Below are 18,948 nucleotides of genomic sequence, written 5' to 3' on the forward strand. Positions count from 1 at the left end.
ATGTGTACTGTGATTCTGCATACTGCACTTTAGCATGGGCCAATTTGCACATTATTGCTATATGATTCTTTCCATTGACTGTTTTCTGCGCGGAGTGCAATACTATGTTAGGGGGAAGGGATGGCATTTCAAGTCATCTACCGGATTGCAGATCTTGGGGTCCAACTTATTGGTTAAGACCCCACGTGTGGGGTATTGTTTTAAGTGTTTTATGGTACTAGGGAGCTAGTAGTTATAATTTGTGATTAATGTAAATAAAGTATTTTTTGATAGATGAATTTGGAGTCCCAGTGTTCATTATGAAACGCCCCTTTTTTCTTATTTGTTAATGGGCTTTTCTGATGTCAGCAATTGAGCACCTACTATTGGTAGTGCACATCCCCCACTTCCACTGTATACAATTGTTCAGCACAAGGCAGCATACTGTAAACTCACCTCATTCTTCCCTAAATGTCCCAAAAAGATATATATGTAAATAATAAGGAGGTGGTGATATTAGCTGCAGGGGCTGGGCTGAGGTGATAATATTACTTGGTGCCAGGCCAGAGCATAGAGAAAAGATCTAGTTCTAGACTTAGAGCTTATTCCCACATCCCATATTTTACGGATGTTATGGATGGGGAGGCCTGTAGCAGAGTGTTTCCCCGCCCGGTGTGATGTATCGTTATCATGCCAGGGGGTGGGAAAACTGTTAGAATCTCTACAGCACTGTAATGAAAGAGACGCACGCTGTGTCATTACAGTGCCATGGATATTCAAACTGGAAACATGATTTCGATACATCATGCCAGATGGGGAAACACTCCACTACAGGACCTCCCCATCCATTGCATCTGTAAAATATGGAATGTGGGAATAAGCCCTTACACTGTAAATATAAAATAAGGTTACAGATGCCATAAATCTATGGGTGATGGTGCCACTGTATTGTATCTGTCACAGACATGTACTTAAAGAGATTTAAGGAGATTCTAGGAGAAAACAAATGCCCGCACTACATAAAGAATGAGACCAGAAGTTCCACAGTTGACTCCCTACTTAGGCTAGCGATGCCACAACATTACTGCAGCCTCTGCTCCTACTATAGTTAATAAGAGCCAAGGCTGCAGTAATCAGGCATTGCCACTGCTTCAGACTCTCTTCTCAGTGTACTGTGGGTGCCAGACAGCTGATCAGCAGGGGTGGCGTATGTCATCCCCACTGCCAATCAACTATTGGATAGACTATCAATAATTTTATGACATTTATCAAACAGATACTACTGTAAAACATCTCAGCCTCAATTTTTCAGATATGTCTGGAGCTAAAGAAAGACAAAGACTTAGATGTGAATAAAGTCTTAATTATTCTTTCTAAATCAACCTAATAGTAACGTTCATGTTAGCGATTGTGGCTTTACTGATGAGTAGTATAGTACATGACACCACTATCTTTCATTTTGCTATAATCACAATTTAAAGTTATGTGCATCATAGGTGATATGTGATAGTTGATTGTACTGATGAGTATTCAGTTCCTAAAGCTTGAAAGCGAACACAGAAACAAAGGCCAAGTGCCTCATAGGGTAACAGCATCAGAAAAATGAATTTAATATAGGCCCACTCTCCAAAAGGGTTCTCTATGACTGCATAAGGCACAACCACTTGACAGCATCTAATAAAGATTCCTCTCAGAATTGCAAAGCTGCAGGATCCTCAAACAATTGCCCAAACTAACTGCTTAGGCACAAAAACTTGGGCAAAATATATAAAAAAATGAGGATCCATGCGGAAACTAATATGTGACCAAAATATGTTTAATAATGTCCTTAATAATGTACGCAATATAATGCATCAAATGCATCCATTATGCATGGATCAAATGTAAGCAAACTAGTTAATTTTTTTTTTTATCAGTATAACATGTTTGGAGATGCACTACGAATTCAATTACGGACCATTTTTCATGGATCACAGAGGACAAATAGCAGACTTGAAGAATCGCTAAACATGTGAAAGAGGCCTTAGGGCCAGTTCAAACGGAGTAAAACTGGAGGAATCCCGCTACCCTCTGTGTCATACTGGCAGTCTATGGGAGGGCTTGCGCCTCCTCTTTCCACGCAGAAGAATTGACATGTCGCAATGTTGATGAAATCCTAAATACAATAAAACAATGGTTGTAGAGTAAACCTACATAAAAGATAAACAGTATTCCATCATTAAACACAGTAACACCAGCAATATAATCCAATACACCAGCATATTGCTTGGAAACCAGAAACCCAGCAGTGACCATATCAGTCAGTGCATAAGTAATCAATGTAAAGCTATTGCATACTGCAATGAATTGTGAAATTGGTGCTCTGCAGCCTGTGGCAGGCTGTACTAGCAGATCTGTCATGACAGCTGCAGAAGCCTTCAGAAGGCCTCAGGTCTGCCATGACAACTTGTTGGCACCCCGTGATTGCATTGCAGGGTTGCTGATTAAAACCCTGACAGGAGAGGCACCTGACAACTAACTGACTACATGTCACAAATTGATCATGGCATCTTGACAGTTAAATGACCAGAATCAGACTGATCTCTGTTGATCAGTGATGCTGAGTCAAATGTGGGCTGGTGTATGTACCAACCAATTTCACTCCATATCTTCTCGCCCGTCCTATGATGTACATCATAGGTCCCCTTCAGCTGTTACAAATTCCCATCATGCCTGGACAGCCAAAGCTAGAGCTGAATAGGGAGATTATCTTATTTCAGTCCGTTGTTCTAGCGTTGAGATATAAAGAAATATAGACCACAGGGCGTACCACTTGGCTGTAAAAGCACAGCAACGTTCACCCTTCCTATCTTAATAGAGTGAGCATTTACATGCAAGCAAGGGGGTAGGAGGTGAGTAGGGCCTGAATGTTCCTGAAGGGCGTTATCTTCAAATTTGCATAAGTTCTAAAGCCTATATCTCAGTACTGTAATGATGGACTGAAATAAGAGATATATCACCTAAACTATTGTACACTGCCTTTAGAAAGCTGCTGACAAGTCTTTAAGTTCTTGAATGGAGCAATTTCCTAAGCAATTTATGTTGTGTTGCAAAGCACATTGGGAGAGATTTATCAAACTACTGTAAAGTAGAATTGTCTTAGTTGCCCCTAGCAACCAATCAGATTCCACCTTTGATTTTTCAAAGATTCGGGGAGAAATGAAAAGTGGAATCTGATTGGTTGCTAGGGGCAACTAAGACAATTCTACTTTACACCAGTTCGATAAATCTCCCCCATTATCTTGCTTAGTCTAAAACAAATAGGGGATCTGAGTGAGGGAATCTACTTGTTTGCAACAATGTTTAAGGAGATGGTACATGGCAAAGTAACACCCAACCTTAAAAACTATAACTTAAGATTTCACAGGAAAATACTGCCCAGAGCATCTGTTGGCCTTCTTCCCATAAAGCATCTCTTCCCTTGGTAAGTGATGCACAACCCAGCCATGATCCATTCCTTTAAATAAAAGAAAGTGCTTCTACGCCTGTTTTAGGCCTATAGGCACTAGCCAAATGTCTGAACTCTCACAATTCCTGTTTTTATTGTAAATATACAGAACATTAAAAAATGGTACTTTGATTCTTTCACAGCCAGGGGGCTCCAAAGACCATGTATTTCTCGCTGAGTATAACTATAATTACAGTATATAGATACTAAAGGGAACCTAACAGAATATGTTTCACAAAAAGATATTTCCCAAGGATTCATTCCTTGAAAGAAGTGATGTTTTTCCCTCTCTAGTAAGGCAGGCCATACACATTAGGATTGGTTGCAGCAGAGAAGGCTGTATGTGTATGATATTCAAGCTATAAGAATGGAATAGGATAGATTTTGAGATAAGCAATTGAGCTCTTACTGATGTTTTTGAGACCCCTCCATGCTTCACAACCATTTCTTACTTCCTACATTTCGGGAGGTGGGACCACAGGTAAGCTGTTTGCCAGTAATACACATACATTTACTTCTTTTTCTTTCCATTTCTCTTATCATTCACAGGACATATTCCTCTCTCTTATCCTATGGCATTGTGTTGGAGACTAGTGCACTGGACTGGGAGGGGACACTGTTCAAACAGAAGGGAAAAAATAATACTAATAAAATGCATTAAAGAAGTTAATAAAAATCACTTCTATTTTGTAAATAGAAAAGAAGGATAAAGCAACAGTTACCCTTAAACTAAAGAACACAGCAGAACATAAAGTGCACTGCCAAGGCTTTTAAGGCACATATACCCTCTTAAAGCCTTAGTCATTAGACATTTTAAAAGTTACTGATCACATCAGGTGTCACTCCTGAGACCCCCTGCTATCCTGAAACACAGCCAGGCGGATTGTGGGGCAGATCGTTCTACTCTCCGGCCAGCCAAATATCTGACTCTTTCGCTTCTGTAATAAAGTAAAGGAGTTGGATTTTATTGACGGTCTGGGAGAGATGCGCACTCTCCACCTCTGTATCTTGGAATAGCAGGTCTCGGCAGGCTGGTGCAATCAGTAAGTTTTGACATGTCTAATGAACTTTAAATCTCAGGCCATATCACCTTGACTTCTTAAATTTAGTCTGTATACCATTAGGCTATGTACACACAACGTCAAAAGTAGAGAAAAGGCGGACGATTATGATATTTAACTGACTGCAATGGCAATGCATTAAAGTCAATGGGAAGATGGACGTCCAATGCACATAATGTATTGAATAACAGACATTTTTACAGCAGACGTCAAAATAATGAACATGATCATTATTTTCTGACGCCTTTTGCAAACAGCAAACAGTTGCTACCAACTTGTTTTAGTATGAAACCATATTCACATGCAGGCAATAAGCTTGTTGTGTATCACAGACTAAACTCTATGGGACACCGTGCATTATCATGCATTATGATACAGTGAGCTCTGGAACAGCTAGAGCAGTACAATGCTGAACTGACACGGCTGCCTCACTTTAATAGCTTTAAAGGAGAAGTGCGGGCTGTGGCTGCTGGGGAGGATGATGGCAGGAGGACACTGAGGGACACAAGGCACTGGAGGGACACTGAGCAACCCCCTGCCATCATCCGCTCCAGCAGCCACAGCCCGCACAGCTCTGAGAGTCTGGACGTGACATCACCAAGTTATCCAGGAAGTGAAGCCTTGATGCAGTAGTAAGTGCAGGGAAAAAAGCACTTTATAAGCATTTTCCGTAATAAGTGTATATTGGTGATGTGTATAACTTTTGGGGGCAATACAATACTTTAATAAAAAAATTTCGCCAGACTTCTCCTTTAACTGTTGCAGGGCAGTCTTGTAGGGTTCAGTCTGTGATGTACAACAAGCTTATGGCCCGTATATCACGCATGTGTGAATTTGGCCTAGCACGCTCTTCTTCTTAGATGCTTAGCATTGCTGCATACAATATTGATAACCAGTAACTGTTTATGTACTTCCACCTTATATAAAGAATCCTTTGAATTGGCTATTACACATAAAATATGCAGCTTGTCTATAAAAAGTAATTTCCTTTACTATTTAATCAATTTCATAATTTTTTTTGTAAGTCCACTGAAAATAATATGAACTTACACTTTAAATTTCAGTTCTATACTTATGGCTTATTTCAGCGTGACCTAGGAAACATCACATATTATATACTTTATCTTTATTGACAACTTCTGATGGCTAGAGTGGGGCATACTTTTCAGTGCGGGTGTGCCAGGTATGAACGCCATATGTATAGAGCTTAATTAAACTCTTAAAAAAAAAAAATGCTTGTAGCTTAGCTGAAATAGGATTTCTATGGTTTGCATGCAGTACATTGCTCAGTATTGAATGCATTTTCACTGTACCGTAACCAGGAAATTGGTCATGATAGCTAAACAAAAAAAACAGGAAGCATATAAGTATAAGTTTATCTCAATATCTCAATACTTGAACTTTTACTAACCCCTTCACAGTGGTTTGGGTGCAGTGAAATAACTTTTTTATTATGTGAAACTTTATTACTATTTAAAATAATGTTTTTACCCTCTCTTACTTGGTCCCCTGCATGGCTCCCCATCTCATTCCAGGTTCCCAGCATGACCACCATGACGCATGACGGCATGGGTCACTATGTCATTCCTGGTTCCTAATGTAGCTCCCCATCTTACTCCTAGTCCACAGCATGGCTCCCCATCTTATTCCCGACCCCCATGCATGGTTCCGATCTTAAAGGGAAACAGTCAGCACAGTTGTGCTGCTATGGTTTCCTGCAGCACAGTACAGAGCTACTGTGCAGCTCGGGGAGCATACCAGACTACCAGACACGGCTGCAGCAGATGCTTTATAAAAGGTGAAAAAGAAGTTTTCTTATGCTCCGCAAGGCTGGGAGAGGGGCGGCTACTAGTCATCTGGGCGGGGAACCACCCGTGACTAGTCAAGGCTCTCTGCCTGTCAGCGTGCAGTGCAGGGATGATTGACAGGCAGTGAGACCCATTAGTGACCTCTCTGCCTGTCAGTCTTCAGCAGAATACAACTTCCTTTTCACCTTTATAAAGCTACTGCTGCAGCTGTGGCTAGTATGCTCCGTGAGCTGCACAGTAGCTCTATACTGTGCTGCAGGGAACTGTGCAGCAGGGTGCCGATTAGTTCCCTTTAATACTGATCCCATCATATCCCCATTCTCATATCTCATTCCCGTAATGGTTTTGTCTCGCATTCCTGGTCCTGAGCATGGCTCCCTTTCTTATTTCTGGTCCCCAGCGTAGCTTCACATCTCATTTCTAGTCCACAGTATAGTTCTCCATCTTATTTCTAGACCCTTATATTCCATCTCATTCCTAGTCCACAGTATTGCTTCCCTTTAGTTTATCCCCTCCTGCTTCGTATACAGTGTTGATACTAGATAAGCTCCTTGTTCTGCTTCATCAGCTTCAATGGTGTGGCACAATGCAAGCAGCAGCTCTCCCTCGATGACCCTTACAAGTCTCCTCTTCCTTCTTGTTCCAGTTTGCTCCCAGTGCGACTCTGCCTCCAGATGACTCCAAGCAAATATAATCCCAATGTGTGATTTTTTAAAATAGGTTCACACTGAATAATTTGCTTAAATAAAGAGGTCTTTGGTCAGATAAGGGGGCGGTCTGCTTATAGTTGGGAAGCTGCTGTAAAATATAATGGATGTTTCAGCTGGAGCTGTAGATCTTGCAAACTCATGATTGTTGGATTTGTAATAAATCGGAAAGTCAAGAAAGTGATGTAATCTTGCAGCAATCTATAATATGGACACTTCTGGGAAACCCTTTCTGTGTCTGGACGTGCATTATCCTGCTGCAAAATTACTACTAGGGGTGAACGATTATCTTATGTAATGGCTCCCCAGATCATCATATCAGGCCTCCATGCTGAAACCTAACTATGGTTTCATCCCAATGTATAGCCAAAGTACAGTATGTACAAGAATAGCATAGCTGCCCCATTAAATCCAGAAGTACGAGGACCAGGGCCGTATTAACAGCTGCTGCTGCCCTAGGCACTACACCTGAAGACGCCCCGTCTTCACCAATTAGCATCATGATTTTCTAGTTTCTGAACATCATATTGATATCTGATCAGTCTTAGGCCGCGTTCCCACATTTACTGTATGTCACCACATGCAGCCGAAACAAGACCCTCATACAGTAACCAATAGGTGTATGGCCACTAATCCTGGTAACAGCACATGACTACTGGGGACTACCATACCCCCCCCCCCCCCTTTCAAAAGACACCAGATACACTGGCAAGTCTGGACAGAAGGTGAGAGACTAAAAAAATAAAAACAAGAAAAGTTGTTTCCTTCTCCCCATTGCCGCCCGCCTGCAAAGTGCTGCTAGTGCCTAGTGGTAAATACAGCCCTAAAGAAGACACCCTTTCAAATTATTGCATATACTGTAGGGGTTTTAGCCACACAGAAAACAGTTCATAGGAACCAATCACCACCAAAATGTCCCTTCAGCGTTACATACAGTGCTATAAAGCCCCCAGCACTGGTTCTGACCATATAACTAATCACTTCCAGCTCTCCACGTAGCCCCCGAAAATTTACTTTTAAAATTTTTTGTGCCGCATGCTAATTACTGTTATCTAGTCATCTGGGTGGTCTTCTTTGGTCAAGTAGTCTTGGCTGGATGGAAATTTTAGCTGAAATTACACTTCTATGGACGTGATTACATAATCTTGTATGAACACTAATGTCATTGCTAGGCCGTACCCGCAACAGCACATGGATAGGACACTGGCATATTGCGCATGTCCGGCCTAGCGACAGTGGAGTGTACAGCTGCTGGCCAATCAGCATTCATCTTTTCTGGGCCAGTCTGTACAGAGAAGAGGGACAACTGACATCACTTCCTGATTTGGGTCTCTATTTTTCCTGTTACTAAAGACCAAATGGCCTTAGAGATAGAGCTCCAACTGCAGTTCTCCAGTAAGTGAGGCACCTAGTGGCCGATTTTATAGCATTGTATTTCATATAGAATTTAATTTCAAAGATGTCATATATCACCTCCCCCTAACATTATTATTGGTAATGGCAGTGGTAGCACTATATTATGGAAGCATCTAGGACTAACAGCTCAGTCATAGAGTGACAGACTGAGCACATGGGGGTGACTCAGCACATGTGTGTATTGCCTCTGGAGATAGAGGACATAATGTTAATGTGGGCAGGCATGCTGTGTGGCCTTCCCTTTAACTGCATTTCAAAGTGGTATAATATAAATTTTAATGTTTCCAACCTAGAGGCCACAGTCCAAAAAACTATGATTAGTTTTTCATCAGAAACCATAAGAGTAATTTTTTCTTACCTCTGCCGCTTGGCTCTGATGTGGGGATCCTGGTGGTGCAGTCTTTTTTTTTTAAATGCCGCCTGGTTCCCGCACTTGGCACTTGGTTCCATCACCTGCCTGGCTCGGAGCACTGGGGCATGCCCACTGCCCCCCTGTGTGACAATATCCCCTCCCCTCTGTTAAACTCCACTCCTCCATTAGAATCAATGGAACTGTGTCACAGAGAGGAGGGGATATGGTCACACTAGGGGGGCTGAGGGCCTGCCCCCAGTGCTCTGAGCCAGGCCAGTGCTCAAGAAAAGAATGGTGCAAACAGGGCGGCGTTTTAAAGAAAAAACCATGCCACCTGGATCCCCCCACCATCGCCGAGCGGCTTAGGTAAAAAAAAAAAACGATGTACCTGATGGTCAATTCACTTTAACAAAGCTAAACTGGCAACATGTAGGCCACACATCTACTCTTAATGTTACTGCCAATGCACTTCTTAAAAGGGTATAAAGAATTCTCTAATGTGGGATACATTTTTTCCTACGTAGGAGACTCAAATCTGCAGTCACCATGGCCATCACATACACATCAGAGATGGATAAAACAGGGGCCCTGTAGGAGAAGGGGTCCAATGATAGTGCTTTTGACTGTCTATGACATCACAGGTAAGTGATTTCCATTAACAGACGGTTGGCATAATGGTGAAGAATATTCTGGATGGCCATCAATGAAGTGGTCTATGCATATGTTTACAGAACCTCAAACTACAACGTGGTTCAACTCAATACAGTTTAATTTTGCGGCATTGGATGACCAGCAGCCGACTAAGTCCTGTTAAGTCTATGAAAAGTAGCACATAGCATGAAGGAATTGCCAAATGATGTTTCATAGACCATTTTACAAGCAGCAATACAAGTATGAGTTCTTGTTGTTTCATGGATATATTGTAATATATGCATTTGGTTGCAGACAGTATTCATAAAGACAAGCATTACCTATGATAATAATACAATGGCCGCACCCACTTAAGGCAGGTGTCTCACATTAACATTCTCCCTTTATGTCTATCTGAATAAATAACCAGAGGGGAAACAATAAGTGTTACATCAAAAATTATTATCGATGTTATCAGTGTCTACAAAGCAGGTCACTCACCTCCTTACAGTCCTGTAATCCGTCTCTAAACTATTCGGCGATTCTCATCCAGCATATCCAGTCTGATATATTTTTTCCACAAATAAATTCCAACCATATCCAAACCACAGGGCCATACCTAGAATAGGAAAATGTCCCCCATCTGAGTGTGGAACAAGAATTATCCTGACACAGCACCAGATTTCATTGAGGATTTGGAGATTGATGCGGCTAGCACAGATAGAGTTACCATTATCCTTTCACCTGAGAAGAGGCTTATGCGGCTCATGAATATGCAAGAGGGGCCGTCCCTTTAATGGTCAACTGTGGTAAATGTATCACCCACAAGACGTACTAAATTATCATAAAATACATGTCTAATGTGTATTCTCTGTATATGTTATTCCGTGGAACCATACAAAAAAACAAAAAGTTACAAATGTTCCTTTTGAAATATACTGAGCATGTAAAGACTTTACAACACATAATATGCACACAACACATAATAACTAATAATAAAACATAACAAAGGGAAATCTTGGTACAAAATGGAATAATTTATAATGACATAAAATTCTGAGCTGTATACACATACTACTATGAAAGTCTTTGCACTTTGTGTGATCATTCTACAATTTATAGGATATCCTGTAGATACAAATCTAAGGTGTATGTCTGGATTTACATCATTAATGTATTACCAACTGATGGTAACAATGTGGCTACAAACATTTAGTCAGTTCGTAACCTTGGCTGACAGGAATTGCACTAACATTGGATTATGCTTACACCAGGTCAATAATCTGTACCTTTATCTTGCTTGCTCAGCTCTCTGTAATGCTACGTAATCCTATTACTTGTATCTCTATATATTCACATAAACATGACATTGATTCACGTATAACTATGCTGAATATGTACCTGCTATGTAATAGCTGGATATTTAAATATTTACTCAAAAAGCAGTATACAAAAATTCATCATGTGATGCCTATAGGGAATACATAAGTATTTATGGTTAATCAAAAACTGTAACACAGAAATAAAAGGGTTCACTAGTTTGCAGAATATATACCTACAAACTAGTTGATTATGTGGGGAGGTTGTACTGCTGAACGTCACTGGAATCGGCTGCTATTGCAGGGAAAGCACCATGTACTTGGTCATTAAAGGAGAAGTCCAGCGAATATTTCTATTAAAGTATTGTATTGTCCCCCAAAAGTTATACAAATCACCAATATACACTTACTACGAGAAAAGCTTATAAAGAGCTTTTTTCCCTGCACTTACAACTGCATCAAGGCTTTATAAGCATTTCTCATAGTAACAGTATATTGGTGATTTGTATAATTTTTGAGGGGCAATATAATACTTTAATAAAAATTTTCGCTGGACTTCTTTAAGGCTATGCTCACACTAGGATTTTTGTAAGTATTTCTGTCAGAATCGGAATTAGGACTGGCAAAGAGATTTATTCTGAAAATATTTGCACAGTTTCTGTCTTTTCAACGCACTCCTGGTTTTGGTTGAAAAAATATTGACCTTTGGTTGAAAAAATACTGACTTAAATACTGTATGTGATCATATCCTTACTCCACAAGAGGAAACATTGCATGGTATCTAGTGACTTTCACCACTCCTGCCATCATTCCTGTTTGCAGCATATAGAATCCTTATTGGGGCCCCTTGATTATTTTATTTCTTTATGATTATTTTGTTTAAGCCCCACTTGTCTATATGAGGTATAGCCCCCATGGGCTACATGAGGTATTACCACTCAAGAGGCTAAGTTGTATGGCAAAACCCAACAATTAAACCAGGGTGGCGCTGTTTCTGAAAAAGAGCAAACTTTTTTTTTTTTTTTTAGACCTGTTGAGCCCCTTTTAACATGTTCCATTGGACATAATATAAAGGATTGTCTAAACAAGATAACAGTTTAATAATTCAAATGAATTCTGTGTAATTCTCTGCTGAGAATAATGACAGCCGCAGCTTGTTATTTTGGTGACAGTCATGAATTATTCATAAAATTAAATGGTAGATTGTTCATTAAATTCTATCACATCCAAGAAATATTTTCTCTGTTTACCGTGAAGTTTCAGACTCCCAAAACACATAAAACAGAGCTATGAATATTTTACCGTCGCTGACTATTATCCACACATTAGTTTATACTATTATAAAGAAAATATTCCCTCCATTTGTCGAGTCACTGTTTTAAAAAAGATTAACCATTTATGCCATGTTTGCATAAATAACAGCGCCTCTCTGACATCACTGAGGGTCCGGTCCCACAAACAACCACCAAGACTATTTCATTCTATGGAAACATAACAGCAGACAAGATCACAAGTCTATTAAAATCAATAAAGATCTACATTGCCAGCGCAGCTTTTAAATTCTAAAAAAAGAAAAGAAAAGAAAAGGGGAACAGCATCCCAGTGGGTCAATCTATACAGTTTATAAAGGCTGCTCTAGACTAGAACAATATTCTCTCACACACAGCAGAACTCAGAACAACAAATCAACAGACACCAATCTAACCAAACAACTGAGGCAAATCTTAGGGCAGCAGAGCGGTACTGGGAGAAAATCTGTTCCAAGGAAGACCAAGGAAGCAAGCGCTTCTTAATTTCAAGTCCGTATTTACCTTAACCTTTCTGATGTTCTCTGTCTCACAACCCCAGGTGACTATTTAACACCTTTAATGCCCCCCCCCCTCCACATGCCTCATCTCTACATCAGAGAAAGCTTCATCATACAGACTCCTTAATACATATTCATGCCTGCTAAGTGCTCTTCCCCAATAACTCTCCTTCAAGCCAAAGAAAAACTCCAAACTACTCTCCCCATCATCAGAGAAAACTCCAAATTACTCTCCACATCACACCTCACCTCTTGTGCTCTTGACCCAATACCATCTAACCTTATCCCTAACCTTACCCTGGTATTTGTCCCAGCACTAACTCATGTCTTCTAGGGACCTGCTTCTTTTCATCAATCTGTTTAATTTAACTCCATGCTGCCGCTCCGTGCCGCTACACCCCAGGTGGGAAAAGCTGGATCCAGTCAGTCCTGGGAAACTTCACCACTCCACAAAAAGTGCCCTCACCAAAGTGGCCAATGGTGTGTTCCTGTCTTTGACACAGTCAACCATGCCCCCCCCTACAAACTCTTTCATCCCTCCTTAGCATGACAGGACTTGGCCCCTTCATGGATCTCGTCATCCCTCTCCAGCTGCACATTCAATGTCTTCTCTCACACATCACCTGCTCAGTTGGCCCCCTCACTTTTTGTGTCCTCCATGGCTCTACCTTAGGACCTCCATTCTTCTTTATCTAGACGTTTGGCAGATCAGGATGTACCAGTCTATTTACTTTATTTGAGTAGTTTTTTTCTCTGGAATCAAGAGCGCTTTTAGGCTTTGTTCACACACAGTATTTCCATCAGTCTTTTGGTTAGTATTTTTTCAACCAAAACCCGGAGCAGGTTAAAAACACAGGAGCTGTGCAAATCTTTCCATTATAATTTTGCCAGTTTGTCAGTTCCACTCCTGATTTTGGTAGAAAAAACACTAAACAAAAGACTGCTGGAAATACTATGTGTGAACAAAGCCTGAAAATAAATAATAATAATACTTCTGTAAGTAGTCTATGGCATTGAGTACCGATCTTTAAAAAGGGCATTGTCCAAGTAAGGCTAAATTCATATGTTCTGTAGGCTGTCTGTAGCCGCCAATCTGTAGCTACGGACAGCCTACAGAAGTACATCCATGGGTTGTCTGCAATGCACGGACCTATTCAATAGAGAATACTGATCCATGTCACAGGGTCATTCAAGTGAACTTCAAGTGAACTCCACTTCTGCTGATGATAAGCTGTCCCAGTTTGGCCAATGTCTTTCTAAACACTGCACCTCAGTAATTGGCCTCCATGATTGGCAGGGAGAGTATATTATTAGGGGAAGTAAACAGAGGCACCAGGGTGAACCATAGTGGGGGCGTTGGAGTGAGATAAGTATAGTTTATTTTATCATGTTGCACTTCTAGTATTTTGTTTTTTAATGCCTAACCGACCCTTGACGTACAGCTATGTCATGCGTCAGGTGAGGGAGTGTGGTGTGAGCTTAACCAGCGGTAATGATCAACATTGGAAACCACTCTAATGCCAACGATTTAATTCTTTTTGTGCTGTGATAAATAGCGATGGCAGCATCTGAACAAGTCTGATCTTATAGAAATTCCTGCCTTTTGACAACATCTACAAAATGTCACTGATCTGAATCAGTTTTGAACCCACTCACAATGACTTATACACGTTTCAATGCCAAAGCCATGGTTGTCTTATTCACAGAGGATGTGGACGCTTGAAGATTACTTTGCAATATTTGTTAGGCCTTTATACACTTTACTGATCATGTGGTTTGTCAGACATAGAAGTTTATTTTGACCAGATTCCTGGTCAGATAGAGTGGTACAATACAGGTCAAAATATAGAATACAGCCATAAGAAGAATACACCTCCACGCCACAACAACATTATCACCAATGGTTTACAGGGATGTGATAATAATAATAATGTTGAGCTCTAATTGTGCGTTTACACGAAACGATAATTGGCCCGATCGTACAATTAACGATGCCGGAGTAACGATTTTTTTTCCATAACGATCAGCGCTTAAACGGTACGATATATCGTATGGAAAAATCATTTTGCGATCGCGCGCCCGCAGCCCGGCCCACCGAAAGCCTGGCCCCCCGCTCGCAGCCAGGTCCCCCGCTCATCCGCAGCCCGCCGCCGCCGCTCTGATCTCCACCTTCCAGCCGGCCCGCGGGCATACGTTACCTGCTCCGCGTAGCAGGTCTTCGACATCCCCGGCTCCGCTCTTCAGTGCACTGATTGGCTGAAGAGGAGCCGTTTGAAATTCCCGTCTCCCCTCTTCAGCCAATCAATGCAAGGCAGCACTGATTGGCTGAAGAGGAGCTGTTTGAAATTCCCGGCTCCCCTCTTCAGCCAATCAATGCAAGGCAGCACTGATTGGCTGAAGAGGAGCTGTTTGAAATTCCCGGCTCCCCTCTTCAGCCAATCAATGCAAGGCAGCACTGATTGGCTGAAGAGGAGCTGTTTGAAATTCCCGACTCCCCTCTTCAGCCAATCAATGCAATGAAGAGGAGCACTGATTGGCTGAAGAGGAGGCGTTTGAAATTACCGGCTCCACTCTTCAGCCAATCAGTGCACTGAAGAGGGGAGCCGGAGATGTCGGAAGACCTGCTACGCGGAGCAGGTAGCGTATGCTCGCGGCGGGGGCGATCAGAGCGGCGGCGGCGAAGGGGGGGCAACCAGAGCAGCGGGGGTGGCGATCGAGCCGGCGCAGGGGGCTGCGGATGAGCGGGCAGGGCTGCGGCTATCGCGCGGTGACTGTTTACACGGAACGATCAGCGAATTTTTTGCGAACAACGATTTGATAACATGTTGAAAGATCAAAATGAACGATTTCTCATTCGTCGTTTGATAGTTCGCTGCGTTTACACGTAAGATTATCGTTAGAATTTGATCGTTATCGCGCAAATTCGCACGATAATTGTTACATGTAAACGCAGCAGAAGAAAGCTTGACTAGTTCAATGAAATGCCGGACACCATGCCAGAAATGCAATAGACTGCATTAAAGTTAACAGGGCCATTGGTATCTGGTGTGCAATTGACCCTCTTTTTTTCAATGTTCAGTTTCAATGAGAAAGAAGAACAACAGAATGAACAATACAATAAACCCAGCCGCAGTGGTGGATCCCTATATTACAGGAACCTACCAAGGGAAGTCTTTTTTTCCTTATGTTACTGTGAACAGTCTGCCTTTACATTCTCTAGTAATAATATCTGTCAAATACTTGTATAGACATTAACACGTTAAAAGGAAAACATTCAGCTTTAGACAGTCTAGGGCTAAAAGAGTTCTGACCAGTTCACATTCCTTCAGAGGTGCACGTAGCCTGAGGCCACTTTCTCATGATAATATTACGTGTGCACTTTGGTGCACATTATGGATGCAAGTACCGGCCTGTGTTTCTATTGACCTGAACTGAAATCTGTCAGTATTAACTATGAGACCCCTGGTCAGGCTGGGACTTGTGTCTGTGTGCATGGAAAACATCCATGTGAAACCAAGCTAACATGTGGTCTGACTATGATGTTGTGCACCTACATTCAGCAAGTTGGGCATAGATGTGACCTAATTTCGTTTCTTGCCCCTGGCCAGTGGAGGATGTATGTATATGGCCATAAACTTTGCTCTAACTCTATAAGAAAATATTTACAATGAAGTTATCTAGAGACTCAAGCCAAAAGGTTGTGCATAGGTTTTTCAGAGTTTTTCAGGAGCGCCACTGAGCAAGAAACTACAGCCAGCGCCATTCACTATAATTGGGTTGCACTGTAGCTGCCTGCACATACACTGGCTAATCTACCACTGTGCAGTAGATGAATTCTAAGCCCATGTTCACACATATTATTTTGAGTATTTCAGTGCTCAAAAATTTGACAAACAGCAAGTCTCAGATTTTGATGTTTTTCTCTTGAGCTTTTTAAGGATGTTTCATGGAGCATTTATTTGATGGGTTGTCATGTTTGCTTTAAAGCATGTTAGCGTTTTTTGTGCACAAAATGTCTGTATATTATGTCTTAAAGAGTCACTGTCGTATTTTTTATTTTTTTTTGCAGAAATCAATAGTCCAGGCGATTTTAAGAAACTTTGTATTTGGGTTTATTAGTCAAATCTGCCATTATCTGCATGTAAAAAGCCTTTTCCCAGGTCCCCCCCTCCTTCCTCTTTTTCATCCACTCCAAAAAATCTGAAAATTGTGACTTGTTGCAGGAGTCGTCCCCTGTCTGCTCTAGGGAGAGGGGAGGGGGGAGGAGGAAGGAGGGAGTTAGCCGGCAGCAGAAAGCAGATAACAGAGGATTACAGGCACAGAGCTGGGTGACAGCTGTAATCCGAGCTCAGACAGGTCACTGGTGATGGTCAGAAGAGATAACAGGTGAGGGATTTGTAGATTAACTCTTTGTTGTCCTGTTTTGGTCTTTTCTTTAGCTCTCTCCATAGGAGAACAATGAAGACAGGGGGGAGAGCTTCAAACTGCTTTTTCATGATAAAAATGCATTTTTCGGATAATAAACCCAATTACAAAGTTTCTTAAAATCACCTGGACTATTGATTTCTGCAAAAAAAATTTTCACGACAGTGACACTTTAAGTCTATTAAACATAAGGCATTATAGAGCCATATTGCACAAAAGATTGCCTCAAACTTAATTTTCAGGACTGGTGGGGGGTTTAAAGGCCAGACAGTTAGATAAATCACTGTCCTGGGGGGGGGGGGCATTTACTAGGGAGTACATTTTTTGCGACTAGTCTAAAGGGGATTGGTGTGTATTTTGTTTAAATATCTTGTGACTGATTTATTAGCATGTAGCACTGCCATAGTGAACGTATCTAAGTAAAAAGCCTGCACCATTTTGTGTGATTTTTTAAAAAGTCGCAAATGACAAATTGGGCGCCAGGGCAGTTTCAAGGTCATTTTGGCAACAGGGCGAATCTTGATAAAAGTGCCCCCTCCCTCACTTAGTTCAGTCCTGGGGAAGGAAGGGGGGCTGTTATCAAGATTAGGGTTACTAGGAATAAGCAGTGTGTGTATTAAGGCATAGAGTGATGCTGCACCCCTAACAGATAATGTTCTACTGCATACAAAAACATGTAATTCAGTAACTTACAGGTGACGTCTTTTTGGATCTGAGGCGCCACGTTGCTTTTCCTCTCCATCTGGCCCGGATCACCATGACGGTTTCTTGCAGCCAAAATTCATCTCTTTAGATCCTGCCAGACAAAGATCTCAGGCTCCGCACTTCCAGAAACTTCCTTCCTTTTTTCCACCTATAAGGTCTCATACAGGATGCTGGGAAAGCTGTGTGACCTCCATTACACTGCCATACAGGATGCTGGGACAGCTGTGTCACCTCCATTACACTGACATACAAGATGCTGGGAAAGCTGTGTGACCTCCATTACATTGACATACAGGATGCTGGGAAAGCTATATGACCTCCATTACCCTGACATACAGGATGCTGGGAAAGCTGTGTGACCTCCATTACACTGACATACAGGATGCTGGGAGAGCTGTGTGACCTCCATTACACTGACATACAGGATGCTGGAAAAGCTGTGTGACATCCATTACACTAACATACAGGATGCTGTAAAAGCTGTGTGACCTCCACTACACTGACATACAGGATGCTGGGAAAGCTGTATGACCTCCATTACACTACCATGCAGGATGCTGGGAAATCTGTGTGACCTCCACTACAATGCCATACAGGATGCTGGGAGAGCTGTGTGACCTCCTTTGTACACTGACATACAGGATGCTGGCAAAGCTGTGTGACCTCCATTACACTGACATACAGGATGCTGGGAGAGCTGTGTGACCTCCATTATACTGACATACAGGATGCTGGGAAAGCTGTGTGACCTCCATTACACTGACATACAGGATGCTGGGAAAGCTGGGTGACCTCAATTACACTGACATACAGAATGCTGGGAAATCTGGGTGACCTCCATTACACTGACATACAGGATGCTGGGAAAGCTGTGTGACCTCCATTACATTGCCATACAGGATGCTGGGAGAGCTGTGTGACCTCCATTACACTGCCATACAGGATGCTGGGAAAGATGGGTGACCTCCATTACACTGCCATACAGGATGCTGGGAAAGCTGTGTGACCTCCACTACACTGACATACAGGATGCTGGTAAGCTGGGTTACCAGTTATCGCGAGGGGTGGGGCTTATTGCGGGGGGCGCGGGCTTATCACCCCCTCCTCACTAGCCCCCATGAGCTACTCACCTCTCATCCTGCTGCCTCCAGCTCCTCCTCTTGGTGAGTCCCATCCTCTACTGGCTTCCGGTGCAGGCAGCCACCTGTCATACAGAGGCCACCTGCACTGCTGTTACCTTTAGCTGTGCGTG

Source organism: Dendropsophus ebraccatus, chromosome 7 (assembly GCF_027789765.1).
Source record: "Dendropsophus ebraccatus isolate aDenEbr1 chromosome 7, aDenEbr1.pat, whole genome shotgun sequence".
Taxonomy (NCBI): Eukaryota; Metazoa; Chordata; class Amphibia; order Anura; family Hylidae; genus Dendropsophus; species Dendropsophus ebraccatus.